The 13,064-nt window shown below is 44.7% G+C and overlaps 1 protein-coding gene across 3 annotated transcripts in view; it reads right to left on the minus strand.

Moving 5' to 3' along the window:
• The window catches only part of tox2 (TOX high mobility group box family member 2), a 199,863-nt gene that overhangs the window by 95,126 nt on the left and 91,673 nt on the right, over nucleotides 1-13,064 (minus strand). The window lies entirely within an intron of this gene.

Here is a 13,064-nt window from a genome sequence, read left to right on the forward strand (position 1 = left end):
CTGCACCTATTTTCTATGTTTCTATGTTTAAACACTGTGAATGACTTCCTTAGCTGACAGAGCTCAGATCCAGTAAATCCAGTGAAACACTGTATAATTGAATATTGGATTAACTATCAATGCATCAAGAAAAGTGATAATATTTTACTTTCATTATGAAAGGAGCTCCATATCTGTGGGAAAATAATATTTTAATTTTCTTCTTTCTTCTCCCAAAGGGAGCACAGTTGTTGGGGGATGGAGTTTCACAGCATTAGTCTTGTCCACTTGTCCATTTGCTATGTGTTTGATTAGATATCCAACCAGCACTAGGCTTCCGGAGCTTGGGCAGCTGCATGGAGCAGGGGCTGTGGTTGTATTTCTGTGTTCTCATTTCATAATAGATGATCAGAACCCAGTGTAATCTGTGTACCTCTACAACAACCGCTTCTCAGACACAAGTGTAAACTGGAACAATTCAGAATCAGACTAAACTATGAAGAATTAGTTTAAATCAGGAATTAGTAGGTACTGTCAGAAGCGGTGGCAAAAGCAAACAGTAGTGCAGCCATTAGTGTAATGCTATTACACCAGCAATCAGCAACTGGGATCCTATTGCTGCCGCTGACTTTAAAGAGTCTGTACATTCTCCCTGTGATCCACATTCCAAAGATGCAAGAGCTGGGGTGTGAGGAGAGAGGGGAAAGTGGCAAGGGGTGTCTGTTAGGACGTACTCAGTACAGGCCCTTCAGACCACGAAGCTGGCCTTCTAACTGAATAAACGTAATGCAAGAGAGTATTTCTATTGATCTCTCAGCCAATAAGAATAAGTTGAATCTGCTCTGTGTTGTCGCACCAGAAAAAATTTGTTTTTAATATTTGTCGTCTGTTTGTCAGACACTTGGTTATAAATTCTCAGAGGTGAGTTCACCCAAGTTGCCATATAACTCTGCTTGATTGGGTAACTCAAGTTGTTAGTGTTACCATGTCTTTGAAACCTGAAATGGGTCTGTATGTCTTTCCTGAGCATCATTTTTTTCTGTCCCAGAGCGGCAGAAAGCAGTATGCTAAATAGGAACAGTCTTTAACTTGAAAGTAAGAAAACTGCAAAAGCAACAACTACTACTACATTGGCTTAGCTCAGCTGGTAGAAATCGCCTTAGAACAACAATACAAAATAGAATACATAGAAGAGTCTAGTATAGTAAAGGCCCTTCAGCTTACAATGTCATGTTGATCTTTCAACCTACTCTAAGATCAATCTAACCATCCCTCCTACATAGCCCTCCATTTTCCTATCATCCGTGTGCCTATACGTTACGGAAATTTCGTAAATCTGTCTCTAACACCACCCTGCCAGTGAGTTCCATGCACCTACCTCTCTCTGTGTAAAGAACCCACCTCTAACATCCCCTCTATACTTTCCTCCAATCAGCTTAAAATTACAATCCTTTGTATTAGCCTTTTCTGCCATGAGAAAAAGTCTTTGGCTTTCTACATGATCTATGTCTCTTAAAGGTTTATACATCTCTAACAAGTCATCTTTTATCTTCCTTCATTCCAAAGAGAAAAGCCCGAACTCACTCAACCTATCCTCATAAGACATGTGCTCTAATCCAGGCAATGTCCTGGTAAACCTCCTTTGCAGCCTCTCTAAAGCTTTCACATCCTTCCTACAATGAGGTGACCAGAACAGAGTATGTTCAAACGAATTGATCACATATTATTGGGGATGTTATGATTTTCTGAGATTTTATAACTTGATTTTTCAGAGGTGTAAGTGGAACTTAGCAATGAGTTTCACAAAGTGCCTTCAGAGTAAAATGTGCTCCTGGATGATGATCAGTGATAAAGAAGTCAGGGTTATCACTCTTCTGAAACGTACAGTAGCAGGATGAAATGAAAATGTGTTTCACACTGTGCTGGTTGAATAAGTGAAACTGTATCATTTGTATGCATAGGATGATCTCAATGTGATTGGAGTAAATCATATCCTGCACAACACAGTTAGTGATTCAACAATTTACTAAAGGATAATCCGAAGTTTACATTTTATATCAAGGTAAATAAAGCCATTTTACTGGGACATGCCTGTCCCAGCATGTGAAGACAGCTCTGACAGGCAGGACGGATGGGATCTATAGTAAGATCCAATGGCGGTACTACAACACTTCACGGAGAGTGAAGGACATGCCAAGGCACATGAGGTCCATAAGATCATAAGGGATAGGAGCAGAATTAGGCCATTCAGCCCATTGAGTCTTTCCACCATTCTATCATGGCTCATGCTGGATCCCACTCAAACCCATACACCTGTCTTCTCACCACATCCTATGATGCCCTGGCTGATCTGGAAACGATCAACTTCCACCTAAAATATACAAGTGGACTCCATTGCAGTCTGTGGTACAGCATTCCACAGATTCACTACCTCCTGCCTAAAATAATTCCTCCTTACCTCTGTTCTAAAGGGTCACCCCTCTATTTTGAGGCTGTGGCCTCTAGTCCTAGATAACACCACCATAGGAAACATCCTCTCCACATCCACCCTATCTAGTCCTTTCAACATTCAGTAGGTTTCAGTGAGATCCACCTGCATTTTTCTAAATTCCAGTGAGTACAGGCCCAAAACTGCCAGATGTTCCTCATATGTTAACCCCTTCATTCCCGGAATCATGAACCTCCTCTGGACTCTCTCCAATGACAACATATCTTTTCTGAGATATGGGGCCGAAAACTGTTGATAATACTCCAAGTACAGCCTGACTAGCATTTTATAAAGCTTCAGCACCTCAGAGGACACTGGTTTGTCATGCTTGTTCATACCACTGGACCAGGACTTCTGAGGTTGAGAAATAGAACTGCCCCAGTGCAATACTCTCCTGCATACGTTTCTTTCCTGTCATTGTCGGGCATGAAAGACAAGCACTACTGGCACATTCACTTGTTGTACATTTATACATTATTATACATTCCCATTAATAATGGAAACATTCAAAGGAACATCACAGTGCTTTATCTAAATTACAAATAATGAAATTCTGATACAAGAACATAGCTTTCTGAGTTGTGATGTGTAAGGGTGACATTCTGACAAAGCAGACTCGTCAGACCCTTCCCAGCTCTGTCCCCACCCTCAGCTCTCTCTCCCTCAAACTCTGCCAGTTTGCTTCTGGAAGTGACAAATATACGAGCTTCTGCTCTCACTGGCCTAGATCCTGTGCCAATCACATTAAAGCTGAGTCCTCTGGGTCTCAACTCCCTTCCATGCAAATTATTTTCATATGTCACTTCATGATCCTTTCTCCTCTTAACCTTCTCTGCTCAAAGGAGAATGAACCCAGCTTCTCCTGACTGACCTCTTACCTCGAACTCTGTCTGCCTAGACTATGCCACTCCCTCCAACCCTTCTAGCTGACCAGAAGAGCTTCCATGTTCTGTTTGCTATCGAACTGGCCTTTTTAAAGATTAAAAATTAGCTTTTATGTCATTGGGCCATCAAACATACATTGAAATGCGTGTGCTGGGAGCTGAGAGCTGGGAGCAGCCCACAAGTGTTGCCAATGCTTCTGGCATCAACATAGTATATCCACAATTTAACCTAACCCTAACCCGGACATCTTTGGAATAAACGAAGAAACCAGAACACCCGGATGAATCCCACGCTGTCACCGAGAGAACACACACCTCTTTGCTCTTATGCAACAAATGATCTGCTGGAGGAACTCAGTAGGTCGAGTTGCATCTGTGAGAGGAAGGAATTGTCGACCGTTCTGTAGAAATCTGCATCACCTCCCACAGGTGTTGCCTGACTTGCTGAGTTCCGCTAGCAGATTGTGTGTGTTGCTCCAGATTCCAGCATCTGTAGTCTCATGTCTCTTTGCTCTTTGATATATATGATCCAGTTTCATCTATAATTACGAAGTACTTAGGTCTAGATTCTCAAGGGATAAAAAGTACTGTTCTGTTCCCTATACCCAATCTGGCTTCTGCTAAAGAGAACACTTTGTTGAGCAGCACCACATGGTCTTGATAGTGTTTTATGCAGGTATGAACTGTTGGAGGAAGTCTTACACGGAATTGGCTTACTGTTGCCACATGTAATGAGATACAATAAAAAATGTAGGTTTGCAAGTCATCCAGACAGATCATATCAAACATGCGTGCATCAAGGCAGTACAAGGGAAAGGCAATAACAGAATGGAGGATATAGTGACAGAGAAAGTGTAGTGCAGGCAGACAGTATGGTACAAGGTGTGTGTGTGGGGATTGGTCCAGCCCAGGAAAGGTGAGTGTGGGGATTGGACCAGTCTGGGGAAGGTGTGTGGGGATTGGACCAGCCTGGGAAAGGTGAGTGTGGGGATTGGACCACTCTAGGAAAGGTGTGTGTGGGGATTGGACCACTCTAGGAAAGGTGTGTGTGGGGATTGGCCCACTCTGGGGAAGGTGTGTGTGGGGATTGGACCACTCTAGGAAAGGTGTGTGTGGGGATTGGACCACTCTGGGGAAGGTGAGTGTGGGGATTGGACCAGTCTGGGGAAGGTGTATGTGGGGATTGGACCAGTCTGGGGAAGGTGAGTGTGGGGTTTGGCCAGTCTAGGAAAGGTGTCTGTGGGGATTGGCCAGTCTGGGAAAGGTGTGTGTGGGGATTGACCAGTCTGGGAAAGGTGTGTGTGGGGATTGGACCACTCTAAGAAAGATGTGTGTGGGGATTGGACCACTCTGGGGAAGGTGTATGTGGGGATTGGACCAGTCTGGGGAAGGTGTGTGTGGGGATTGGCCAGTCTGGGGAAGGTGAGTGTGGGGATTGGACCAGTCTGAGGAAGGTGTATGTGGGGATTGGACCAGTCTGGGGAAGGTGTGTGTGGGGATTGGCCAGTCTGGGGAAGGTGAGTGTGGGGATTGGCCAGTCTGAGAAAGGTGTGTGTGGGGATTGACCAGTCTGGGGAAGGTGTGTGTGGGGATTGGCCAGTCTGGCAAAGGTGTGTGTGGGGATTGGACCAGTCTGGGAAAGGTGTGTGTGGGGATTGGCCAGCCTGGGAAAGGTGTGTGTGAGGATTGGGCCACTCTGGGGAAGGTGAGGAATGGACCAGCCTGGGGAAGATGTGTGTGAATTGGACCAGCCCCAGGTAAGAATGTTATACACATCAAAGTTGCTGGTGAACGCAGCAGGCCAGGCAGCATCTGTAGGAAGAGGTGCAGTCGACGTTTCAGGCCGAGACCCTTCGTCAGGACTAACTGAAGGAAGAGTGAGTAAGGGATTTGAAAGTTGGAGGGGGAGGGGGAGATCCAAAATGATAGGAGAAGACAGGAGGGGAAGGGGTAGAGCCAAGAGCTGGACAGGTGATAGGCAAAAGGGGATACGAGAGGATCATGGGACAGGAGGTCCGGGAAGAAAGACAAGGGGGGGGGGACCCAGAGGATGGGCAAGAGGTATATTCAGAGGGACAGAGGAAGAAAAAAGAGAGTGAGAGAAAGAATGTGTGCATAAAAATGAGTAACAGATGGGATACGAGGAGGAGGTGGGGCCTTAGCGGAAGTTAGAAAAGTCGATGTTCATGCCATCAGGTTGGAGGCTACCCAGACGGAATATAAGGTGTTGTTCCTCCAACCTGAGTGTGGCTTCATCTTTACAGTAGAGGAGGCCGTGGATGGACATGTCAGAATGGGAATGGGATGTGGAATTAAAATGTGTGGCCACTGGGAGATCCTGCTTTCTCTGGCGGACAGAGCGTAGATGTTCAGCAAAGCGGTCTCCCAGTCCCCCTTCGTAGCATGAACATTGACTTCTCTAACTTCCGCTAAGGCCCCACCTCCCCCTCGTATCCCATCTGTTACTCATTTTTATGCACACATTCTTTCTCTCACTCTCCTTTTTCTCCCTCTGTCCCTCTGAATATACCTCTTGCCCATCCTCTGGGTCCCCCGACCCTTGTCTTTCTTCCCGGATCTCCTGTCCCATGATCCTCTCGTATCCCCTTTTGCCAATCACCTGTCCAGCTCTTGGCTCTATCCCTCCCCCTCCTGTCTTCTCCTATCATTTTGGATCTCCCCCACCCCCTCCAACTTTCAAATCCCTTACTCACTCTTCCTTCAGTTAGTCCTGACGAAGGGTCTCGGCCTGAAACGTCGACTGCACCTCTTCCTACAGATGCTGCCTGGCCTGCTGCATTCACCAGCAACTTTGATGTGTGTTGCTTGAATTTCCAGCATCTGCAGAATTCCTGTTGTTTAAGAATGTTATAGCCAGCCTCATTTGACAGATCCCAGTTAATGTTTACAGTGTTAACTGTCACCTGTTCACAAGAACTGATCGACTGCTAGTCTGTGCGCAGCTAAGTTTCTCTGAGACCAATCACAACCTCCATTTCCTGGTTCTGCACTTTTATGTTAAAATAAAATTCTGCAGTTACTGTTCATATGGGGGCAAATATCTGGCACCATGATGCAGCTGCAGCCTCGTCCCATCATTCTGGGTGCAATAGCATGCAGCACTGATGAGCTACTCCATTTATGTGGTGAATGATATCAGCTGAGGAAGGTGATGAAGCAGTGTCATGCCCAGCCCCTGGCCGCTTTCCAGGGACAGTAGGAGAATGAGAGACTGACTGAGACCGGACTAGGAGAGACCTGAAATTACTGTAGCGCACACCGAGGCAGGAGTGAAGCCCTTTCACCTGTCTCTGGGCTCTGTGTCGAAGATCATTCATTGTGACAAGGGACAAGGAAAAGTTGGATGAACTAAATAAATATTTTACTGTGTAAGACACTAGCTGTATGCCGGAAGTTCAACTGTGTCAGGGGACAGAGGTGATGCAGCTGATATTGCAATGAGAAGGTGCTTGGGAAGCTGAAAGGTCTGAAGGTAGATAAATCACCTGGACCAGATGGATTATACCCCAGTGATCTGAAAGAGGTGGCTGAAGAGATGGTGGAAGCTTAGAAATGAGCTTTCAAGAACTGCTAGATTTTGGCATAGTTCCCAAAGACTGGAAAATGTCACTCCACTCTTCAAGAAGGGAGAGAGGCAGAAGGAAGGAAATTACAGGCCAGTTAGTCTAAAGTGTTGGAGTCAATTATTAAGGATGAGGTCTCAGGGTACTTGGAGGCACATGATAAAATAGGCTGTAGTCAGCATGGTTCCCTCAAGGAAAAATCTTGTCAGATAAATCTTTTGGAATTCTTTGAGGAAAAAAACAAGCTGGATAGACAAAGGAGAATTGGTGTTGTATACTTGGATGTTCGGAAGGCCTTTGACAAGGTGCAGGATGTGAGGAATTGATGGCCTTGCAGCCAAGTTTGTGGGTGATACAAAGATAGATGAAGAGGCAGGTAGTTTTGAGGAAGCAGGGAGACTGCATAAAGACTGAGAGAAATTGGGAGAATGGGCAAAAGAAGTGGCAGAGGAACATAGTGAAGGTAAGCAAATGGTCATGCACTTTGGTAGAAGATCATTTACCAAGGTCCTGCAAGGGAGGGGAGGTCAAGGAGGCTCAGTAGCTCAACATTCAGGATGAGGTGGTAAATTGGACCGGACATTGGTTTTGCTGGAGAAACCAAGAGTGAGGGTGTAATAGACAGTGAGGAAGGCTATCATGGCTTGCGGAGGGGATATGCATTAGCTAGAAAAACAGGCTGAAAATGGCAGAAGGAATCTACTGCAGACAAATGCAAGGTTTTTCTCTTTGTTAGGACCAGCCAGGGTAGGTCTCTCATAGTGAACAGTAGGGCACTGAGGAGTGTGGTAGAACAAAGGGATTTGGGAATACAGGTCCATAATCCATTGAAAGTGGCTTCACATTTCTGGCACATAAATCAATGTATTGAGTATAAGAGATGGGACATTATGTTGAAGTTGTATAAGATATCAGTGAGGCTAAATTTGGAGTATCATGTGCAGTTTTGGTCACGTACCTACAAGAAAGATGTAAACAGGTTTGAAAGAGTGCAGAGAAAATTTACAGGATATTGCTGGGTTTGGAGGACCTGAGTTCTAAGGAAAGATTGAATAGGTCTGGACTGTATTCATTAGAATGTAGAAGATTGAGAGATTTGACAGAGGTAGAGACAATTGTGAGGGGTATAGATAGGGTAATGCAACCTCCTCTGAGGTTGGGTGGAATGACAACCAGAGGTCATGGCTTAAGGATGAAAGATGGAAAGTTTAAGGGGAATATGAGGGGAAACTTCTTCACTCAGAGGGCCGTGACAGTGTGGAGTGAGCTGCAGTGCATGAAAGCTGAATTTCAATATTTAAGGGAAGTTTGGACAGTTACAGAGATAGTAGGGATATGGTCCTGGTACAGGTTGATAAGAGTAGACAATTTAAATGGTTCAGCATGGACTAGATGGGCCAAAGGGCCTGTTTCAGTTCGGTACTTCTCTATGACTCAAAGAAACAAAAAGGTAGACTATTTTCTAAATAGGCATAAAATTCAAAGATTCGAGCTGCTGAGTGACTTGGGAATCCTTGTGCATGATTCCTTAAAGGTTAATTTACAAGTTGAGTCGGTGGTGAAGAAGACAAATGCAATGTTAGCATTCATTTTGAGAGGACTAGAATATAAAGTAAGGATGTAATTCTGAGGCTTTATAAAGCACTGGTGTATCCTCACTTGGAGTACTGTGAGCAGTTTTGGGTCCCTTATCTAAGAAAAGATGTACTGACATTGGAGAGGGTTCAGAGGAGGTTCACGGAAATGATCTTGGATTGAAATGGTTATTGTATGAAGAGCGTTTGATAGCTCTGAACCTGTACTCACTGTAATTTAGAAGTATGAGAAGGAATCTCATTGAAACCTATCAAATGTTGAAAGGCCGAGATAAAGTGGATATGGAAAAGGTGATTCCTGTAGTGGGAGAGTCTAGGACCAGAGGCACCACCTCAGAGTAGAGGGAAGTCCATTTAGAACAGAGATGAGGAGGAGTTTCTTTAGCCAGAGGGTGGTGAATCTGTGGAATTTGTTGCCACAGGTTGCTCCCGGCTGTTGAAGCCAGGACATTAAGTATATTTAAGGTGCAAATTGAGATTCTTGATTAGTCAGGGCATGAAGGGTTATGGGGAAAAGGCTGGAGAATGTTGAGAGGGAAATAGATCAGCATGATGAAATGGTGCAGCAGACTTGATGGGCTGAATGGCCTAATTCTTCTCCTATCTCTTATGCTGTTATTAATGTGACTTCTTATATCTGACATATAGGTCATGCAATGAAGCCCCCACAACCAATCCAAATAGACAGGCAACCTCATGTGAAGAGAGTTCATTAAAAGTTATAAACCTACGAGGTTGATTGTGAACCAGAGCCCGAATGGGAAGCTCTAATTCTGGGAGCACGATATAACAGACTATCAGAGAAAGTGATCATTAAGTCAGTGAGTGGAACATCCCACCACAACACTTCTAAATCTTGCATTAAGTTTCAGAGAAATGTTGAATTTTTTTTAAATATTTGCAAACATACACACTCAGGTTTGGACATAACTGAAAGCAACCTTCTCTCAGTTATGCTGTGACTGTGTTTGCCAAGTGAAGACTCTGGCCTGAGAAGGAATTACAGATCTCAGAGGTCAAATACAAGCTACATGCAGCAAGGCAGCAACCAGCTCCAGCTTATGCTCCCACAATCACCTTATATGATGACCCTTAGTCCTTTCAAATAAAAGGCATATTCATTTCAGAATTCTGATTTAATATCAGGTAATCAAGTAACAAGAAATTATTAGCCCCAAAAACCATATCTCTAAATTGCGCAACATCCGATTGCATCACTTCAACGTGTATATTTTTGATTCTGCAGTATTTCACAACATTTTGTTTCTGTTTCACAATATCTCCTCACAAAGAGTGACTTTCATTTATTGAGCAGTTCTACAGAGTAAGCTGAAGCCCAAGGGAGCTGACCGACTCTCTAGAGTGAGTGTCCTGTTCGTGCACAGCTGGCACAGAGCTGCCCCCTCAGTGAGGTGTATCAGTTCAGCTTTGGCACCTGTATTGCCTCAGTAAAGCTACCCCACAAGGGCACTTTCTGCTCAGCTTCGTACAGAAGTTACTGCGCAATGTGGAAGAGGAAAGGGGTTTGTGAGGGGAAAGTCCCTTGACTGAGGTCAATGCACTGATATGGAGTGGTGAGCATCAGAGAGCTCGTGGCAGAGTACGAGGCAATTCATCTCAACACCTGTCCCCATGTTCAATTTTCGACAACACTGCCCCAACTCCTGGTCCTTTCCCAAATACATTCATATTCCTTCTCTTCCAATACTGACTCCATTTCCCTGCTAGGAACTTGCCTCGGAGTGTAATGCCAGCTCCATGAAGCTGTGGTCATCCTCAATAATCGGCTGATTTGCACAGTTCAGTCTTGTTTCTGTCTCTGACTGTCACTTTCACTACACAATTCATTAATTTTAATAATTGGTTAAAAGCACCTTATCAGGCAATTGATCAGTTAGTTCTATTAACCAGTTGTAGCTGCTGTTAACCAGACCTGTATTTATAAAGTTTATGGCTAGAGTGTGCTGCTTCCAAACTAGGAGGAGACCGGTAGATAGCAGGTACCTTTTCTAGCACTCCCATATGTGAGATCTGACTGTGAATATCAGCAAACAATGTGAGTCATAGAGTTTAGAAACAGACCACTTGGCCCATCTAGTCTGTGCCAAACTGCTACTCAACCTAGTCTTATCAACTCTAACCTGGACAATAGCCCTCCATTCCCCTCCCATCCGTGTACCTATCCAAACTTCTTCCTAGTCCCATCGACCCACACCCGGACCATAGCCTCCCTAACCATCCCATCCATGTACCTATCCAAACTTCTCCCTAGTCCCATCGATCCACACCCAGACCATAGTTCTCCATATCCCTCCCATCCATGTACCTATCCAAACCTCTCCCTAGTCCCATCGACCCACACCCAGACCATAGCCTCCATACCCATCCCATCCATGTACCTATCCAAACCTCTCCCTAGTCCCATCGACCCACACCCAGACCATAGCCTCCATATCCCTCCCATCCATGTACCTATCCAAACTTCTCCTGAGTCCCATTGACCCACACCTGGACCATAGCCCTCCAAACCCTCCCATCCATGTACTTATCCAAACTCCTCCCTAGTCCCATCCATCCACACCCGGACCATAGCCCTCCATATCCCTCCCATCCACCTACATCCAAACTTCTCCCTAGTCCCATCCATCCACACCCGGACCATAGCCCTCCATATCCCTCCCATCCATCTACATCCAAACTTCTCGAGTATTGCAATCAAATCCGCATTGACCACTCTGCTGGTAGCTCACTGGCACTTCAGAAAAGCCCATTCCTGTTGTTCCTACACTTCAGATTCCCAGACACCATTTTGGAAAGAATAACATTGCTAGGCTTTTCCTAAGTCTAAAATAGCATCCCCAAAGCCTGTGATTGTCCTCCCTGGAAAGGATGCAGTGTCAGTGTTTCTGATCATTGGCCAATGAGTACTGGGCAAGAAAGGGGTCACGCCCAACGTCAGTGACAGGGTGATACAATGAAACAGGGGCAGCGTACTTCTCCAGTGATCCGTGTCTTTCCACTATCATCCTGTAACTATGGGTGCTCCGGTTTCTTTCCACCATCTCAAAAATGTGAGGACCAATGGATTAGCTGGCTGTTGTAAGTGGCTCATAGTGTTTGAACGAGGGTCAGAATCTGGGGTAATAAATGTCGGATTGGTGTGGATGATTGGCTCGGACTCGGTGGGTCAGATGGCCTGTTTGTGTGCTATGTGATGTTTTGAATTGAATTGGCTTCACATGCTGAGCCATTACTGAGGTGTCATAGCTCGAGTCATGCACGGGCAGAAACTGGCTGCATCTCCACCAAACAAAATTAGTAAAAAGTGCTTCATGATGGGGAACTGACCACAACAGCATCATCAGAGAAAGTGATGACAAATATTTTAAATGTTTCATAATTATGTTCAAGTTATCAGAGCTTCAGACTGAGTCGTTGTAGGTGACGGAAAGGCAGAGTGGATGCTAGCAAATCAACAGCCTAATATTGTGTTGCGTTTACAAGGGATCACAAACACAAGAGATTCTGCAAGTTTGTGTGTGTTGAGAGCAACGCACACAAAATGTCGGAGAAACTCGGCAGTCAGGGGAATGGAGGGGAATAGGTGTTTTGGGCTAAGACCCTTTGTCAGAACTGGAAAAGGAGGGTGAGAGAAGTTTATTCCCCTGCATAGATGCAGTCTGACCTGCTGTGTTCCTCCAGCGTTTTGAGGGTTGCTTCATACAAGTGATTCCTGAGTCGATCAATAATTTAGCAGCAGCATCAGAGTGCATTCTTTGTAGAGGAGTTAGTTAAGGGCCAAAATTCCAACCACTATCTTAACGAATGTTGTGTTGTGACCATGACCTGGTCAGATTGGAGGACCAGAAATAAAACAGTAACTGCACATTTAAGGAACATCTTCCTGCAAGGCCAGTAAATTCAGAAGTACTGTCCACATCCAAGGGTCCAGCGTGGTGTGGAGTAAACCTTGACTACTGACTCATTCCTGCTTTTCGTTTCATCCTTGCCCTCTGTTGGACTTTCAACATTTGATAAAATGCACCTAATTTTAATTAGAATTTAAGGGAAGGATGAGATTCCATCATTCAGTGATGACCACTACCCAGGGCATGCTCTCTTCTCACTGCTGCCATCAGAGAGAAGGTACAGGAGCCTCAGGACTCTCACCACTAGGTTCAGGAACAGTTATTACCCCTCAACCATCAGGCTCTTGAACCAAAGGAGATAACTACACTCAACTTTGCTTGCCCTATCACTGAAATATTTCCACAATCTATGGACTCACTTTCAAAGACTCTTCATCTCATATTCCCGATATTTATTGCTGTTTATTATTATATCTTTCTTTTTGTATTTCCATAGTTTTTCTTTTGTACACTGGTTGAACACCTGTTGGTGCTGTCTTTGATTGATTCTATTATGGATTTATTGAGTATGCCTGCAAGAAAGTGAATATGTATATGTGATATATATGTGGTTTGATAATGAACGTACTATGAACATTGAGGCTCGATATTTGACTGGAAAGCAA

The sequence above is a fragment of the Mobula birostris genome, chromosome 2 (genome assembly GCF_030028105.1).
Source record: "Mobula birostris isolate sMobBir1 chromosome 2, sMobBir1.hap1, whole genome shotgun sequence".
NCBI classification, from domain to species: Eukaryota; Metazoa; Chordata; class Chondrichthyes; order Myliobatiformes; family Myliobatidae; genus Mobula; species Mobula birostris.